Source organism: Crocuta crocuta, unplaced genomic scaffold (assembly GCF_008692635.1).
Source record: "Crocuta crocuta isolate KB4526 unplaced genomic scaffold, BGI_CrCroc_1.0 scaffold102, whole genome shotgun sequence".
Taxonomy (NCBI): domain Eukaryota; kingdom Metazoa; phylum Chordata; class Mammalia; order Carnivora; family Hyaenidae; genus Crocuta; species Crocuta crocuta.
The window spans coordinates 1,572,990-1,593,653 of NW_027530019.1; positions in this window are offsets into that span (position 1 = coordinate 1,572,990).

Consider the following 20,664-nt stretch of genomic DNA (forward strand, 5'->3'; position numbering starts at 1 on the left):
CCACAAAGTGGGTCCTTTACAGAACTTTTAAAAATTATCTTTTTAGCAAATTTAGTAAGACAGGATTGGGCCACAGCTGGAAAGAGAAAAGAAATCTGTTTATAAGATCAGAAGGCTGACCTATCAGTGGATGGTACAAATATTGTCCTTTCGGGTTGGCTTTTAAAGGGAAACAAAGTAACTGATTTATAACAATATCATAATGATTTTCTGAAAGTTAAATAATTCTAAAATGCTTTATATATACCTTTGGAGCACACACACGCATCCTACAGTTAAATGGCAAAGGGCACAATTTCTTAAGAATTGTCTACTTATTAAATTTATATCCTAAGAGGTAAAAGAGGGAAATGTATTATCTAAAATTGGCCAGAAAGGCCCAAGGTGATTTTTGAATAATCGATATTTTCCAATATCTGGTATAGCTTTAAAACAGAGAAAAATATCCAATGCTGGCATTCTCTAGAATTTTTTTTTTTTTAAGGAGTTTAATGATTTGCTGGTAAAGATAGGCTATAATACAAAGATTTCAAAGTGTATTTTACCAAGATACATATGGCATTCCCATTTTATAGAACACCAAACTCAACTTTCAGGATAATAAGTCTCACCATAAATCACTGGATAAACTTTTTCACTCATTTATCATTTGTGTTTCTTTACAACTTCAATTTACTTTTCCCATCTCATATTTGGCTGTCACTCCTCTCGATTAGCCTTTGTGTTACCACCTACATTCCCTCATTTCCTTCCTCCTGTTTTCCTGTTTCTTCTTTGACCATCCTTATACTCCCCAGAGAAGCTTTCAAAGAGGAAAGAATAAAGTCAATAAATAAGGAAAATAACCTACTTTTAAGCATGGGCAGAATAGCAGATTTAAGGCAAGAGGTACCATCTCTTGAATATCTCCTTTTAAAATGCATGAAAGGATAAAAAAAAAAAAAGAGGGAGAGAGGGAGAGAAGAAATTAAAACAGGAGAAAGAAATATATGAATGAATTACTGATATTTTCTAGTGTAGTCCTGCAATGATGAATGTGAACTTCCACGTGCCATTTCTGTGTAATGTCTGAGCGTTATTAGAGACAAGCACTGACATACAAAAACATTATTAGAATCTGAGCAGCAATAGCGCTTTAGGGGTGGAATGGCTCAGAATTCAAAAATCAGGCACAGACCATCTAGGGTCTAGTGGCATTTCCTATTCATCCTCAAGGGACTCCACCATGACTGGAGTAATAGAAGTCAAAACTTCAATCAGGCTCTTATTAGTTACTTTGCACACAGGATATGAGGTACCATTGTTGGTGGCAAGTGAGAGCTATTGCAGCTTAGAATTGACAATGCTTTTTTTAAAAGCTATCTTTGACTGCTCAATATAAGGTTAGGAGCAGGTCATGTACCAGATTTTTTACCAAATTAATGCTATCAGGGGAATTACACTTAAATGGAATTCTTTCTATCTAAACAATTCCATCTCATTTCATCACTGCTTCTTCTCTCCACCCCTCCCTATATAAAATAATTCAGACGAGTAGACATCTGGAATAATGTATTTAAAAAATGAAGTTTTCAAATAAAGACTCACCAGAGGTCTGTGTCCTTTCTGTAAGTTATCTAGAAAAACAAAGTTTCAAATACCCAGTAATTTTTTTGACAGGTTTCAAATAATCTTTCACATTTGGCTTCCTGGTACCTAAATTTTATTCAAATGACCAAAAACAAAATTTAAAGAGCCTCTTTTGTTTGAGAATCATTTCCTTCATCTATTTTTCATATAAACAGCATGTTGTTGTGTTTAAGAGAGGGCTTCCCAAATCAGCCATCAAATACATGTAGGAATCTAAATCTAAATCCAATCACAACTTACTATCCCTTACTTAAAGGCAAGTTGCCTTTATGGGGTCTATTGTTTGTGTTTTTGTTTTTTTTTTTTTATTTTAACAACTCTCCTGCATACTATTTTAGAATCATTTTATCATTCCTATTCCAGTCCAGTGAAAGAAGACTTCATTACACCTATGTCTACGCACACAAGTAAGTGGGATATTTGAAAGTATTTGTTTTCAGTAATTGACTCAGGGATAATTCTGTAAGCAGCTATGTGCCCACAGCTAATGTATGTGTTTGAGATGGGGCATTAGAGATAAGAAGGAATTCATAAAAGTACACTTTTAAGGGACTCTAAGAAGCATAGCAAAAAGGTGACACTGGATTGACAGAAGTGATCCTGAGTTGCTAGAACGTCCTTAATTCTGGAATAAAAGATATGTGAATTTCACCCACAAAATGAAATTGAGTTATTGTAGACTCTTAAGCTGAGAAGTGATAAGATAAAGGCTATGTTTCAGGAAGATGTGTATTGTGGATGGCTGACAATTCAGGGAGAGGAAGGAAAGGATAAGAGAACAGGAGTTGATGGGAAGGAGAATGGAAGCCAAGGACATGTTGAGGATGGTTATTTAGGCAATAATCCACAATACAGTAAAAATGGCCTACTACAGACTAAATGTGTCATCCCAAACCCATATGCTGAAACCTAATCCTCAATGTGATGGTATTAGGAGGTGGGGTCTTTGGGAAGTAATTAGGTGATAGGATGGAGGTCTCATGAATGGGATAAGCATCCTCTTATAAAAGCAACCCAAGGGCACCTGGGTGGCTCAGCAGGTTAAGCGTCTGGCCTCGGCTCAGGTCAAGATCTCACAATTCATGAGTTTGAGCCCCATGTCAGGCTCTGTGCTGACAGCTCAGATCCTGGAGCCTGCTTCCGATTCTGTGTCCTCCTCTTGCTCTCTGCCTCTCCTCCACTCATGCTCTGTGTCTCTCTCAAAAATAAATAAATATTAAAAATTTAAAATAAAACCCTAGAAGCTCTTTCACCTTTTCCACCATGAGAGGACACAGTGACAAGACATGTGTCTGTGAACCAGGAAGGAGGCCCTCACCAGATATTGAACCTGCTGGCACCTTGATCTTGGACTTTCCAGCCTCGAGAACTATGAGAAGTAAATGTTTGTTGTTTAGAAGCCACCTAGTCTGTGGTATTCTATTGTGTAGCCCAAGTGGACTACAACATGACCTAAGCCACAGGGTCGGAAGAAAAAATGAGAAAGGCAGATCATGGGAAAACTGGGAGGTATAGATAAATAGACAATTATAAAAGATGAATCCTAAGTTGTGATACCAGAGAACCAGAAGAAGAATTTAGCACTGACAGGAAAACAGGAGTCAGCAAAAAGAACTGATTTGGAAATAGGAAGAGGTGGGGAAAAGGGCAGGGAAATTAAGAGGTTAAATATGTCGTTCAGCACTTGTTAAATTTGAGAGGATGAAGTTCCATCCCTCTAGAGCAATTTAATTAACAGATAAAAAGATGGTATCTGGATTAGAAATAAAAATTGAAATGGAAGTTGTAAGCAATCAGCATGGAGATGAAAGCAGAGGTCTTGAGAATGGCTACACTGGCCCAAGAAACAAAGACAGAGAAACAGAAGGCCAAAGGAGTGACCTTGGAGGAAATTTGATTTTGAAAGATGGGCTATGAATCAAATAAGAAATCTCAGAGAAGAAGGAAGGAAAGGCTGTAGTCATATTGGAATAACTGTAAGAGTCCTTACCAGGAAGCAGAAGACATGGGTTCTAGTTTTAGTTTTGTCACTTACTAATGGTAACATTGGCTGAATTCCAGGATTGTGCTGTGCTTCTTTCTGTAAAGTAAAGGATGTGGATGCATTCTGTTTCTGTTTAGGATATTAGGAAATAAAAAGCTAGAGTCCTGAGAAAACTCTAACAACAAAGAAATGCCAGATAGAGTACAAAATCATAACTCTTTTTTTAAAAAGTGTATTTATTTATTTGGAGGGGTTGGGCAGAGAGAGAAGGAGAGAGAGAATCCCAAGCAGGCTCTGCACTCTGGGTACACAGCCTGATGTGGGGCTCAAATTCATGAACCGTAAGATTGTGACCTGAGTTGAAATCAATAGTTGGCCAATTAACTGAGTGAGCCCGCTGGGTGCCCCTTATAGCTCTATTTGGGACCTCAGGGAAAACTAGTGTCATAGCACAAAACAAACAGCTTGATTACCAGAAGAGACAGACAGCTCCAAGAAGAGATAGGCTGTGTAGACTGGTTTAGCATGGGAGGAAGATATGTCAGCTACCATACAAGCAGGTAAGAAGAAATTATCTAAAATTTTAGCAAACCTTAAGAGCGATGTGTGGGCTAATTTGACAATATAAAACTCTTGTGAGCCCCAGAACATAAGGAAATTTATGCTCACTCATCATAAACTGTTTTCCTCAGATCTTCACTGGGTGCTCTTAAGATTTGGGGTACTGTGAGAAACCAATGACAGCACCCTCAAGGATACAGGTATACATGGAAGGATAAACTAACACTACAAGAATCCACAAGCCCTGTCATCCTGCCCAGAACATTATCTCAGGTGGAACATAACCATCTTCCACTGGGAGAGAGACACACACCCCATGAATGGTAACCAACTGCTGTCTGAGGAGAAACCAGTTCTCTTTTCCAACAACTGAAGTGCTAAAGAAGCTAAGTACAAGCACAATCCCTAGTTCAACCATAGGTTTTGTCTTTAAAGTTCATTTACAAAGCAAGGGTTGAGTGTCAGATTGTTAGATACTCAGGCCAGACTATAATAGTAGGTAGGAGCATTGCTAAAAATTCACCTGTGGCCTCCCCAAATTTATATGTTGGAGTCCAAACCCCTAGTACTTCAGAATGTAAATTTTTTTTTGAAACAGGAACACCACAGATCTAATTAGCTAAGATGAAATCATATGGGAGAAAGGTGGGCCTTAATCTAATATGACTGGTGTCCTTATAAAAAGAAGAAATTTAGAGACAGACATGTTCACAGGGAGAATGTAATATGAAGATGAAAGGAGAGATCAGGGTGATATTTCTACAGGCCAAGGGACACCAAAGATTGCTAACAAACCACCATAGGGGAGCAGCATGTAAGACTCTTCCTCACAGCCCTCAGGAGGAACCAACCCGGTTGATACCTTAAGTCAGGCTTCTGGCCTTTAGAACTGTGAGACAATACATCTTTGCTGTTTAAACCACTCAGACTGTGATACTTTGTTATGGCCGCCCTTATAAGATAATACAGGCATTGAGGAAGTTATACCAGTTGATTCATAAATTCATCTGTTGAAAACATTTTTTTTCATTCTCTAATATGTGAAGTGAACACGGTAATGAACAAGAGATAAAGTCCCTACCCTCAAGGGGCTATTATCCTAGGTTAGGAGATAGACAATAACACAAATGAATAAATTATAATCAACTAGTTCAGTGTGCTTTGAAGAATAAAGCAGGATACAAAATAAAAATAAAGCAGTCAGGAGGATAAATGCTTCTCTGAGGAGGTGTCACTGAGAAGGGAACCTAACTAGGTAAGGGCAAAAGCCAGCTGAATTCTTGATAGAATAGGCCTCCAGGCTGAGGGAGCAGCAAAGGTCTTGAGAAAGAAACTTGTTTGCCATGTTTTGAGAAACAGAAAGAAAGAGCCGAGTGTCTACAGCAGAATGAGCAGAGAGAGTAGCAATAAGGTTTGAGAAGCAGAGCCAAGATCATGCAGGAATTGTAAGGACTTGTTTGAACTTTATTCCAAGTGTGATGGGAAGCCATCAGAGGGTGATGAGAAATTACAGAAGTTTCAAAAGCTGGGTGCCACAGACAGTTAAACTTTAAAAGAGGGTTAGTGTGAAAGTAGGAAGATCCTTTTGGAACCTTTACAGTTGTTCCTGCTGAGGTGATATTATCTTGGGCTAAGGTGGGAGAAGTGGCCACACACAGGATGTATTTGGACAGAATTGCTGACAGCATGTGTTAGCGATATGGGCGTTGGTCAGGAGGAAGTCTCTACCTTGATTAGAATAAATTCCAGCCTGAATTAGAAGACACAGCTCTTCTAGTAACAGCTCTGGGAAATAACAGACTATGTAATATGGCTAGGCATACAAATGGCTGTAAATATTTTAAAATCATGCAAGACATTGTGAATATTTTCAAGTGGCAAAATCCCAATAGAAAGGGCATTTTAACAGAGAGCATATTTACACCTTTCCATCTTTCAAAATGTTTTCTGCATTTCCACCCAGGGTGTTCTCCCTAGTGAGAGTCATTGGTGGAATCGTTTTGAAAGTGCTTGCCTTTCATCACAGGCCAAAATAAATCAAAAACTGTGGTCACAGCTTTTGCAAGGATTGGTTCAATTGTGAAAAAGAATATGTTTGATCTGTGGAGGCTCTCCAGGGGAAAATGTTTTGAGTGAAAGGGCAGCATTTTATTTTCTAAAAACAAATGCTTCATCGTTCCTCATCCATAAAGGCTATATCTGCACACACAGAAATGAAGAAAAAAGTTTAAATACTTCCTCAAGCCATGCCACACAGAGAGGTGCCGAAAGGAGGGAGAACCATAGCATTCTGAGGCAACAGTGGGCTCAGTCTTGCCTCCTTTAAATATCTAACTGGAGCAAATATCTAACTTGGGCAAGGGCCCAAAATTATTGTTCTACTTTGACTTCACCCAAAAGGAGGAAGAGCTTGGGAGTTTTATTTTCCAAGGAAACTATGAGCACTTTTCTTCAGACTCTGTTAAGACAGATTCCTGAGTTACTATGCTAAATCAAAAGCTGGTAAATTTTTTATAATTCTGCATATTAAATAAAAGCTATTATAAAAAGTGACTGTCTTCTAAATGTCAACCTAGTACTTTTCCCATGTGGAAGGATGTTTTCCTTGATTAGATTTATAGCTTTTTCCAAGTCCTTAATCAATGCAGTTTCAATCAAATAACTAATCAACTTTGCTTCCTAATTTGATGAATTATACTAATAAACTCCAATTTGCACCAAGAAAATGTAGATTTACAGTCAATTCCTTTTCATTTGAATGAAATACTTCCATCATTTAAAAAGATTATCTAATCTCACTTTTTTTTAAAGAAGTTCTGACTAAGCTAAATTTTATTTTGGAGTATGTCCAAGATACTAAGTTTTATGCCTCAATAAATAGTGTCACATTTTTTTTTCATCACTTGCCATGAGAGTCTACTAACAGGTTGTATCCCACTCAGTCTCATGAATGTCTGATAGTGGAAGAAGAACACCATCTGGGGTTGTCTTTCTTGAAGAGAATGAATATTCTGTGACTTGATTCTGTCACTCTTGTCATACAGTGAAGCATGAGTCTTGACCCTCCATCATATAGGCACATTTAGATACTCCACCTTGACATTCTAATTTCATATTTGGATATACAGTCTTTCCTTTAGTCTTTGCCAATCTTACTAAGATTTTTCTTACTTTTTTGGTGGATGTTTTTAATAAGAAGATGAGAACAGAAAACATGTTCAGGAAATAATGCAGCAGACACAAACATCCTCTTCACTGACTTGGTCACCAAACTCTAAAGATATAAACAGTCAGGACCCTGTCTTTTCTATCACCTTGCTTGTTGCTGCCTACACTGGTGAATTTCCAAAAAAATATTGCCAACTGACTAAATGCTTAATCAAATCTCCCAACTTGAGTTCAATTAATTTGACCACCATTATTATGCCCCTACTAAGTGCTAAATACTACTGACAAAATATTGATGAATTAAATAATCCTTTGTTCATGGCTCCCAACGTGGGTGGCTCCTAGATTAGTACTTATCTTGAATAGATACAAAGCTATGAAGAAGCTTATTTGTAAAAAATCAGGGATCAGGGACCTTCAGAGTCATCAGAGTCTCCCCATTCAGGGCATTTCCTTAATCATGGAATTCTTCAATCCAGTCCAGGGAATATAAACATTAACATATAGGAAAAGACACATTGCTCAATGATTCCAATCTTAGCTTGTCTAACCTAGTTCTTATCACTTTTAATGAAAAAAGCAATTTAAAAATAAATCCCACATATATAATTAAAGGGTTGGACAGGGTCTTAGAAGTCCCTTAGCTCAATTTTCCTATTTTGCAGATGAGGGAAATGAGGCTCAGAGAAAAAAGTGCCTTGCCTTAGGTCACCCACTTCTTAGTGACAAAACTTGGCTCAATGAGTCTTATTCTTAAATACTCGGTCTCCCTGCCTCTCTAACTGAATATAAAGAGGCCAAACATGATCCATATTTAAACTCCATGGGAAAAAATAAGAGAAGAAACATTGGTAAAAGTAAAGTTACTATAATAATATTAGAATTCAGCTCCATCAAGTAAGAGATGTGGGGGTCTGTACTAAGTCCCATTGACTTTCTTTTCCTTACCCTGAAAGGCTGCTGACTTGCTCCTCCCAACTTCAGGCACTCAGGCCAGTGTGGATGTGGGAGAGAGAAAATCTGGGTGTGAATCTTTATTTATCTGAAGAAAAAGGCCAAGACAATCAGCACCAGTTCAGAGGGGAGAAACACTCTTTCAGTGGCACGGGGTCAAAAACCAGCTTTATCATCTACTCTATTCACCTGGACAAGTTATCTAATCTCTCTGTGTTTTAATCCCTCATCTCTAAAATGGGATGGGATCATATCTACCTCATAGTATGGTTATAAAGATTAAGCAAATGATATTTATATAGTGATTAGATTTGTCTAGCACATGCCTGTGCATTTTTAAAATTAATATAGTTCAGTGGTATAAAGTGCCCAATCTATTAGAAACAAGAATATTTAGAGATATGTCTTGTCTAAAAATAATTTCTTCTGTTGTTTTTTATATAAGGCAAATTTCAACGAGAAGATTCTGTTGAGGACTTATAGTGCAGTTATCTCCTGGTGTTCACTAAGATGTCAACTTCAGTTAAAAGTGGTATCATGTCATTCAGATGGATAGCATCAAACACAGCCATTTGTTTAAAATTAAAAATCAATTTATTTTTATTTTTTAATTAATGTGTTCTTTTTTAAAAAATGTTTTTAATGTTTATTTTTGAGAGAGACAGAGACAGAGTATGACCTGGGGAGGGGCAGAGAAAGAGGGAGACACAGAATCTAAAGCAGGCTCCAGGCTCTGAGCTGTCAGCACAGAGCCCGACATGGGGCTCAAACTCATGAACTGCAAGATCATGACCTGAGCTGAAGTCAGCACTTAACCAAATGAGCCACCCAGGTGCCCCTAATATGTTCTTTTTAAATTTTTTTAAAATTTTTTAAAAATGTTTTATTTATTTCTGAGAAAGAATGAGAGACAGCATGAGCAGGGGATGGTCAGAGAGAGAGATATAGAATCTGAAGCAGGCTCCAGGCTCTGAGCTTGCTGTCAGCAAAGAGCCTGACGTGGGGCTCGAACCCATAAACTGTGAGATCATGACCTGAGCTGAAGTCGGACGCTTAACTGACTGAGCCAGCCAGCTGCCCCCTTTCTAAAATTTTTATTTATTTTGAGAGAGAGAGCGAGCGAGCATGTATGCAAGCAAGCAGGGGAAGGGCACAGAGAGAGGGAATCCCAAGCAAGCCCACACTGTCAGTGAAGAGCTCCTGCAGGGCTTGATCTCACTAACCATGAGATTGAGACCAACCCAAAATCAAGAGTAGGATGCCTAAACTGCACCCCAAATTAATAATCACTTTACACTGGTATTTTCCACAATGAGTTTTATGGAACATCCATATCCTTGAAATATAAATGTAAGTCAAAAGAACCAAAATTCTTCCATGGTCAAAAACATTGGAAAGCACTGAGATACATAGAATTCAATAGGTTTCTTTGCTGCAGGATTTTTAAGAGCCTGTTAATGCACACTAAAAATTCCATTTATTAAGGTGAGAAGGAAATCATCATTAGATATAAGTTTAAAGAATAGCAGCTAAAATGAAACTATGCTTTACAATACTTTAGATTATTAATTGCCTTTCAAAAGGTCATTCCTGCAGAAATGATTCTGATAGAGTTTTCAAAGTATAAATCTGTATGATCATTGCTAGCTGGGCATTTCTGTTAGGAATTTTTACAGTGTAGCCTTCAGTCAATGCCCAATGAAAAGTCCACAAAAGTGACAATCTTGTGTAGCTTTTGCACAAAACAATAAGAAACAAATAGAAAATTTAATTTATTAAAAGGAGAGTTAGCATAAAGTTTTGATAGAATATCCAGCATATTATCATGCCTACTGTTAAGAATGAGTGGCAGACTTTTTTTTCCCCTTATGTAGGTAAAGTAACTTTCAGATCACCCAGGGTGTTTGGTTCCCAAAGAGTTCACTGCTATGACCATTTTAAAAAAGATCAGAGCCTAAACCAATCAGAATAGGTTTTACCCTGTGAGAAGGAAGTCTTTCCTCTGAAAGTACATCCAGCCTGAAAGGCTCATTGTGTTCTGGCCAAAAAGGTTACTGAGTCTGCACCAAACAGAAGACTACAGTCTGCAAACTCTGAGACAATTATACCAAAGAGAAAGGAGATGCTGGAAGCAGGCCTCCTGCAGGCCAGTGGAGCATCTATAGTACCTCTAATTATCATGACACAAGCAACTATGTGTGCTCCTCTACCTGTCTCCATTCATTGATTCTACCAGCCCAGAGTATCTCATACCCAGGGGGTTAAAACAGTAAGAAAGTTGTAATAGGGCTGAAATGTCATAAATTCATTTAAGTGTTGGCTTCTGTAGTTCATCTATATACTTTCTAAGTTGATGTAGCCAGATGTTTTAATAATTTATTTCCTGGTCGATTTTATGAAACCAAACCTAGAAAAACAAAAGCCACAGTCAAGATGCCAGTGCCTAACTTAAGATATGGCTTCCACAGAAGATGGCCTGTTCTCACTTACAAGTCTGGTGCTGAAACGGAGCATCAATCTATGTGTTTATGCCCATCAGCTTCTTGAAAACTGATAGCCACTACTGGGGTTGATTTGGAAAAGAGAGGATTAAAGTTTGAAAAGAGTGCAGGAAATTGTTCAGCTCAATATTACAAATGTTTAAAAGAAATACATTTGGTCCTGGGAGGAATAGAGTTTCTAAGAAATAGGTGAAAAAGGCCAAGAGATCCATGTCAGGAAACCTGCTGTGTTTTGGTCTGCTCTGGAATTAAGTTTTCATTGGCAGTTGGAAAAACATCCACTTGGTGCATGAGGCATTTACCCCCTTAACTAGACTGAGCCATGGAGATGAATAAATACTTGCAAATGTTTCTTTCCATGTCACTATTTCCCAGGAGTATACAACATTGGAGCCACAGATGTATGAATTGGAGAAAGATGTTTGCTGAGTGGGAGGAATGTGGAAAACCATGCCGGCTCTAAAATTAAGACTTTGGTACATATTAGACAAATCTCTTCTCCTCCAAAATGCCCACCTATACAAGTTACCAGGTTGCTGCCCAACCACCATGACCTATGCATAAACCTATTAAGACCAGGAGATGCCTTCCCATCCGTGATCTCTGGAATTGCATTATAAAGAATTATATCTAGTTACTATAATATTGGTGTTTCTAAAGAGTTAAATCTACAGACATTTTCTTCCAGGAATATTTCTCTTCCATTTATCAAGGGATGTTTGTCCTTGTAAGTTTTCAATATTAATTTGTTTAAAGGCATATGAAATTTTATCACTATATCAACTTGAAATAAAATGTGGAATTGGTAGCAGAATTTCAGGCAGTGATAGAAGTCCCAAAGGATTCTGATGTCCTTTTAAAAATTAAATACAATAATGGAAGATAAACTGTGTAAAATGCCAGCACTTCTCTTCCCTATCTCCTCTGTTTGTGTACTAAGCCAAGAGGTCCCACTGCCAATCATATCCTAGGAAAGAAATAGTACAAAAAGTGCTTCTCATATCACTCATGCATTCATTAGATCCCCTGTTCCTCTCCTTCGATTTTGAGTTTGGTGTTAATTCACTACATGTATATACCCATAAAACTATACACAGCCTCTCTGATTATAATACAAGTAGATTGTTGGTAATTTAGGAAATCCTGCAAATATTTAGAAATATTTCTGGCTGGATTTAAAATGTCTGAACAAAGAATGTTAAAATAAAATCTCCACTGGAAGAAGTATCTACTGATATACCATTATTATGATAATGAGAAAAGTACTGGATTTCCAAGAATGACCAATATAGCAACTATCCTTTCCTCCCACCCCCAAAAAATGTTAGGAGAGAAAAAGATGGGGGTAATTCCCATCAAACCCCAAGGCAGAGAAATTAATTTCTCTATTAATGTAAACAAAATGATTTGTCTTTTCATAACATTACATCACGTCAAAATGTGATTCGTTTTATACTTTAATCACCCTGTACATATGGTCATTTCTCCTTCTATTATTCTGAGTATTATTACAATGCCTCTGGCTATTTTCTTTCAATTTTTCCCCTTTACCATGAATAGCAAACACAATTGTTTAAATGCAAGAGATATTTTCCTCCAGAAATCTGGAAGAGCACAAAGAAAACCTAGAATTTTGTTAGAAAGAATATTTTAAAAAATACCGTAAGGGACCATTCTTTAGGATACTGAGCCCCAAATTTTGCTCCTAACAATCTCTTTGACAGCATCCTGGTAGGGGAATAAGGTTTTTTTTTTCATAATATCAGCTCCCCAAAATATGATTTCTATTCTACACATCCAAAATTTCATTAAGAAGTAGTTCCATTTCTGACCTTCATAGTTATGTTCAATCACCTTAAAAACTGCTTATTTGTTTTATCTCTATACCATCTTTAGGTACGTGGATTTACTACCACTGAAGAGAGTAACACATTGTTTTATGTGCCCAACATAACTTCTGTAAGGTTTCACAGAACCACCATAGTTTCAGTGATACTTAAACTTAAGCACTCTGTTCAAATGCTTCTTGACTTTTTAATTTTAGATTATATTTCTATACACACTGTGAGCATGTTGCTGTTTTTATCTTTAGAGTACCTCCTCACCCAGTCCTGTGTTTTCCAAAACTGCCTCTCAGTCAGTTTGCTCCCCAGCACACACACCCCTGACACACACAAACATGGTCATTCATACATGTTCACTGTAGAAGATCCATTCCTTCAGTGAAACGGGGTAAGGCCAAGGTAGATGCTAATATTTACTGACTCTTAAATGCAAAACCCAGTTCCGGGTGCTATCATTTTATCTTTATGACACCACTGTGGAGTATTTTCTTATTCCTATTTTCAAGACACAAAATGAAGACCTGAGTAATTTGCCTGAATCTTACAGCTACAGATGGAGTCAAACGTAGTCTTACTGGTCACTCAATCCCTCAACAGAACCACTAATTTTAAGAAGCCAATAATTTTAAGTCTCACCTTTCAACCCCTTTTCCACTCTGCCTTCCCTATCCTCCCTCTTCACAGCTTATGCAACTACTTTCTTGAAGAGTCTCAATAAGTTGTTATATAAACTTGCTTTTGCTTAATATTAACATTTCAGTTGTGTGATACAAATGCCCCCATTTTTTGTTTGATAGTGGCTCCCTTGATGCCATCTTAGCCCAATTCCACAATTATTTAGACCCTTTCAGTTACTTAAATATAGTGCAAGACAGCTTAAACCTTCATCTTCATATGAAGTTTGAAGTTCCAGCCTACACAGACCAGAAATGTGTCTCCAAGAGAAGGCAGGAGGGAGAGGCATTTGTTCTCAAGTCCCATTCTCCTCCCTGAGGCTCCAGCCTGTGTCTAAACAGGAAAGGGGGTAGGAGAGACAGAACTCTCTGGTGCATCCTAGCTCCCAGTGTCAGGACTAGGGTGAGGCAAAGGAGGCACTAAGCCTGCACTTATCCAACCCTGGAGGGAGGGTCTCCTTAAACCTGTGCCCTGGGAACTACTCTTGCATCCCTTACTCAGGCTACTTCCATGTGATGTTGGGGACTTCTGCTCAATGCTGGCTTCCATTTAGGGGCTGTGCACGACTGGCTGGCTTTTCCTGGGGCAGACTCCTTATTGAGGACCTCTAAAAGAACAGTGCTTCCCCAGGATTCCTATATTGGAATTATTCTCCATGGTTGGGTGCCCCCCCCACTTTTTGCCAGGAGCCCACCTGGGCAAACCTTTGATTCCTGCCTCCAATTCCATCTTCCTCCATGTAGATCCTCATGAACTATTGAGATTTTTTTATGTCCTCACCAAGAGCTACACAGAACTAAGATGGGGCAAGAACTAAGATCAGTTATGCCCCCTTCTTAGCAAACCCTCTAAGCACAATCCTTGTATAATATGCTAATGTGGATTCCTCAAGCAGACCTCAAGCAGGACTTCCCAACACTCTGTACTAGGCTCTAGGTAAACACCAGGAAACTTCAGGGGACATATACCAGGCTCTCCCCAAACCTCTCTCCCCACTGGCAAAATCTCTCTCTGGCAGAAGGTTGCTGATCTCAGGGAATGCTTTTTCCTATGCTTAATTAGGTTCCACAAGCAGATATAGTTTCAGAAGCCAAGAAATCTGCTTTTTATAAACCTATGGTCAAGGTCTGAGCTTTCACAGCATTGTTGTCGCTAAAGCCACCACTGAGCACACAAAACCTTCCTGGCTCTATAGGCCTCCAGCCCTGCAGTGAGAAATGCTAGATGCCCACATCCTGACCTTGAGCTATTTGCCTGGCTAGGATTTTTTTTCCACCAACCTTGGAAGCACTAAGCTATTTCTGAACCCTGGTTTCTTTTCTGATTGCTTACCAGGCAATAATTCTCCAGGTTCTCCATTTGCCCTAGAAAGAGAAAGAATCACAGCTCACTAGAAAGTCAAGAGGCTCAAGTGGTACCAATGCAAAGTAGCACCTGAGGCTTTGGAGAGCCACAGACAACATCATCTACATTGGCTGGGATCTCGGCCATACATTGCCATAACCCTCAACGTGACCTGTGGGTGTTGTCTTGAGCTCAGAAGTGATGAGGGCCAGAACCAGAGGCCCTCAGGGTCTCCTAGTTCAACCTCCTGCCAGATATGATTGATATCTGACCTCAACAGCTGGTATGAATGAGGGTGGCAGAGTGAAAGTCTCTCTGCAGAAGGCAAAGGTTTGCAAATTGTGCTTCTTGGAGTCCTGGGTGGTGATGACAGGATTAGGAAGACACAGGGAAATAGCCTAGATTTTTATGCTGAATTTGGGTTACAATGTAATAAGGAAAAAGGGTTTCATGTCTTTAAAACTGAAAACAGGATAGAGGTTTGGTCTCAAAAAAAAGAGTTCTAACTAAGTCCCAGCTCTGTCCTTTACCAGTCATTGATTCTGAGCAAATTACTCAACGCTTCCAGTCTCAGTTCCTCATTTATAAAGTGGGGGAAACAATACCTGTCCAATTGTTTCCGAAATTATAATTAGCATGAAATGTATGAAAATGTTTACATTTCTTAGAGCCCAGAAGGGGCCTTTGGTTTACATCCTCTCCTTTGATCTTTTTGATAACTCTGTAATGTAGTTGCCATTGAACTTCATTTATCATATTGAAAACAAAAACAAAAACAAGTTCAGAGAGGTTCAATAAGTTGGTTATAGTCACACAGTGATCCAAGATTTGTTCTCAACTCTGACTCTTGCTCTTCTTAGAAACAGAGGACTTGGCTATGCTTCAGATTTTTTTTTTAAATTTCACAATAAAAAGGCCACACAAATTGTAGAAGATTATCATAGAACCAGAGAGAGTCTGAAGGTGTGGAAAGGGCTCTGGGCCAGAACCTGATCTTGGACTGGGATTAATGTTGCCATTGTTATTCTCCCCAGTTCTCCATACTACTGTCTACAGAAATACTAAGGACAAGAACAGCTGCTGTTTACTGAGCCCAAGGCACTGTGCTCACTGCTTGACATATATTATCTCATTTTAATCATCTCAATTTAGTGAATCACTGCAACACTTATATTTGGTAGGCACTTTTATTATTTCTATTTTACAGATGAAGAAAGTTATACTCAAAGAAAATGGGTTAAGTTTCCCAAGGTCCAGGGCCAGTCACACTGTACATGCCTTTGCTGCTATAGCTAGTCACCACCATCTCCCTGCTGCCACCACTAGTTGTGCCACCATCACGGTGGCTCCTGACAGTGCTGACATCTCTGCTGCTGCAGGGTTGTCAAAGTCTTGGTTCATCATCGGGCCTCCAAAAGACAAAATTGCCCTTCTTGATTTTGTGGTACCTGCCTTCAAGAAACAAGTGGCAAGGAAGATTCCTCCTGACTCTGAGCAGTGCCTTGAGGTTAAATCCAAGCATCTTCACTCTCTCCTCACATGAATTGCCTGTCCACCTGGGAATGCTTCACTAGCTGGGAAACCTTCTGTTCCCCTTATTTTTTTTCTGAGAATTATCATTATAATGAATATTTATCCAGTACTTTTTATATCTTGGACTAGTATAAAAACATGCATCATCTTATTAATCTCTACAACAACTCTGAGAATTACAGTGATTACTGCCAATCTATATATGAGAAAGCTAAGGCAGAGAGAGGTTAATAACATATATATTCATACAGTGGGTTAGCAGAAGAGCCAGGCTTCAAAGCCAGGCTATTAGTCACCAAGGTGAACACTTTTAGCCATTAAATATGTCACAAAGACTTGTCCATTGAGTCCATTCCCTGCTCTTTTCAGGGATATAAGATGACAAAGTCCTACTCTAAAAGCTCAGAGTGATCCTCCCTATAAAAACATCAAGATGTGAAGATTAACTCACTCCATGTGTATGTGTAGAGATTTTTGTCATCTAAATATGCTAAGAGGATATGGGACATATTGTGTAAACTCTGTTGAAAACAAACAGGAAAAAATAATGTCACCATATTGCCACTTTTTAATGTGGTTTCCTTTGTGCTTTTCTTGCATTCTTTCTTTTCTCCCATGCAAAATATTTAAAGTTGGTACATTTCCTTCGAGCTTACTATGCATTCATAAAAATACATAAGGAATAATCATGCTTCATAATTCTAATGGCAATAATATTAATAAATTAATTTTTATTTGGTTCTTTGATCAATTAATCAGCATATTCATTATGCCTTGCATCACATTAAGACATACACAGTGGAAATTATGGATATAATTTAGGAGCAAGCTCTACTCTTACAGGTACTGAATTCTATGGGAAAGATCAAGGTAAGTGGAGGGCCTGTATAACTGCATGGGCTGCATGCACATGAGGCCAGCCCCTTGTGACATGTCACTTTTTTTGTGCTCTATACCAATGTTCGTTCTACTTCTATGTCAAATACTTTGACCACCTCCAGGCCAACTCCATTTCTTAGGCCAGCTGCCTACCCAGCATTTCCTACCATGCCACACCTGCTCTTCCTGTCTCCTAGTGAATCCCTGTCCCAGCTTCTCCAATTAACTATTTTCTACATTCTTTTATTCTCTTCACAATAAATTGAGTAGGCTGCCTTGGTTGGCTCTTTTACAGGATCAGAGTAATCTAACTCCAGCCATAAGGCCTCCTTCCACCTATAAGCCACGTGCCCCTTTCTTCCCCTCACCTAGGAGAAGTAGGTTGGGACTGAAGGGAAGCCAGAAGAAAGAGCCACAGACAAGTTAAACCTTGCTAATACTACTCTTGTAGCCACAACAGATGTTGGTACTTTCTCACCATCATGGAAGTTATTTTGCATGAAATTTCTTGATAAGTGGCCAAACCACTACAGATCCCATAAAGCACTTCCCTCATTTAAAGGCTTTTTCAATTTTGTTGGGAAGTTTACTACCAAGCTGAATTCAAGGAATATGCTAATCTTCCTGATGAGTATAGTTCTGGTGGGCATGCCCATTTTCATGCTTCTTTAGATGTAAAGCAATGCATCTTGCTCATCTGAAAGGACCCTCTGTGACATATATACAATGCTAGAGGTCAAATGAATGGTGCAAACAGTAGAGGCTTCAAGGGTTGAGAGGAAGCTGGCACTATAAGGATAAGAACACTGGAAGTCTTCATGGAGGAGGTGAGGATTAAAAGTATTAGTTTCATAAATAAAAATAGAATAATATTTCTGCCATTCAACTCAATAGCAGAGAGTCTTCAAACATCAAAGAATAGTTTTCTATATAAAAATACAATATTTTCTTTATTGAATTCCAAGATTTTATTATGTGACTTATATTTCTATAGCCTTTTTTCCTGAGCATTTAAAAGTGTTCCTAATCATTTACAATTATTCTCATTATGGCCAATATTTATGCTTTTATAATTTTTTTAACCCACCACTGCTTTAATTTTCCCAAGTCTTTTAATTGCCTCCCTGATTTCTTAACAGTTAATTAATTCATTACAAAATAGTGGGTTGATACTTTGATCACAGAATGGTTTAGCTAAAATATGATCCCCTAGCTGGAAATCTTCTTTCCAGTTTCTGAAAGCTTTTGCCACTTTCTCTGTATTTTTGTTTGACAATTAGTACTTCCTCCTGTGTAACAGGACTAGAATATATATTTCCATGTCTTGTCTCCCTTACTAACCTGCACATTCTCAAAGGACAAGATTCTGATCTGGTTCATAAATGTGCCCTGCAAGCAGATGGTAGTAAATAAGGTAGATGGTTTAGTTAGCTGACTGAAAGAAAAAAAGAGGAAGGAAGGATGGGAAGGCAGGAAGAAAAGTTTTCTATTTTATCTGAGACTCCATTCCTCACTCATCTTTGATCCTGTTATCAGTTCTAAGGTATAGCTAGGCTCCCTGTAATCAACTTTATGCCTGCTATTCTTCAAGAAAGTCTTTTACTACTAAGGAACTATGGAACCAGCAAAAATAGGTGAAGGAGATAAAGCAGTGACGAGTTAAAGAACTTTTAATAGTGCCTAACTCCAAGAGTATAGACCAAGTTTAACACAACTAAGATGTAAGACTTGGCAGGATTTTTCTCTCTAGTAACCTGTGCCTCCTAAAGTATCTCCTACACCAGATGTTCCAACCACCTATAAACTTGGAGAATCATGCTACAATCTTAGAGTTGGAAGAAATCTTACATGTTTTCTAGCAATTTCTTATTTTTAAGTAATCTACTTAAAATCTTTGCTTAATAACTCTCCTTTAGTTTGATTGCCTCCAACCATGAGAAACTTACTACTTACCAATAAATCCTATTCCATTTTTCTATATTTTTAAAAGATTTTTACATTAAAGAAAAATAGAGAGTAACATAAGGATCCCACCAAACATAAGTATATAAAATAAATGCTAATATTTTGTCATTTCACTTTAAAAATTATAAATATGTATCTGCATGCATTTAAATATATAAAAACTAAAACAGCATAGGTATTATACTTGTGGCACACACCAATTTCATTTGTTCCCCATCATTTGCTAATGATGTATAAGTTATTTTCTGAACCTATCTATCCCAAATGTAAAATCCCTTCCCCCAGGAATTTATGATTGTACCATATTAGTTGTATGCCCACCTCTAACAGTTCTGTCAGAAAATTGATTATGTCCACCAAAGTCTTACCCTCTTCCAACTTGCATTTTTTTTAATGTTTACTTACTTATTTTAAGAGAGAGAGACACAAGGAGGGGAGAGGAGGAGAGAGAAGGAGAAAGAGAGAATCCTTTTTTTTTTTATATAAATAGTTTATTGTCAAGTTGGTTTCCATATAACATCCAGTGCTCATCCCCACAAGTGCCCTCCTCCATGCCCATCACCCCCTCTTACCCCCACACCCATCAGTCCTCAGTTTGTTCTCAGCATTTAAGAGTCTCTCATGGTTTGCCTTTCTCCCTCTACCCCACTATTTCCCTCCTTCTTCTCCCTCACGCTCCTCCATTAAGTTCCTCCTAATCCTCCTATACATGCAAACATATGGTATTTGTCCTTCTCTGCCTGACTTATTTCGCTCAGCATAACACCCTCAAGGTCCATCCACGTTGCTACACATGGCCAGATTTCATTCTTTCTCCTTGCCATGTAGTATTCCATCATATAGATGAACCACATCTTCTTGATCCATTCGTCCGTTGATGGACACTTAGGTTCTTTCCATGTTTTGGCTATTGTTAAGAGTGCTGCTATGAACACTGGGGTACATGTGCTCCTATCCATCAGCACTCCTATATCCCTTGGGTAAATTCCTAGCAGTGCTATTGCTGGGTCATAGGGGAGTTCTACTGTTTATTTTTTGAGGAACCTCCACACTGTTTTCCAGAGGGGCTGCACCAGTTTACATTCCCACCAACAGTGTAGGAGGGTGCCCGTTTCTCCACATCCTCGCCAGCATCTAGAGTCCTCTGATTTGCTCATTTTAGCCACTCTGACTGGCATGAGGTGGTATCTCATTGTGGTTCTGATTTGTATTTCCCTGATGAGGAAGGATGCTGAGCATCGTTTCATGTGTCTGTTGGCCATCTGGATGTCCTGAAAGAGACAATCCTAAGTAGTCTCCACACAGCACAGAGCTCGAGGTGGGTCTCAATCGCATGAACTGTGAGATTATGACCTGAGCTGAAGTCAAGAGTTGGAGGCTTAAATGAAAGAACCACCCAAGCGCCCCTCATCTAATTTCTTGATATATTTCCAGAAAATAACACCAAGGAAATCCCACAGCCTTCAATATTCAAATGTCCTAAATAAGAGCAATGAAATGTGATTGCCTGTTCATAAGAGCAACCACACTAGCAACCAACAACATCTTCTACATAGGTATGCTAAAGTTGCTTTAAGGAAAAGAAGTTAGGGGTGCCTGCATGGCTCATGGGTTAAGCAAATGACTC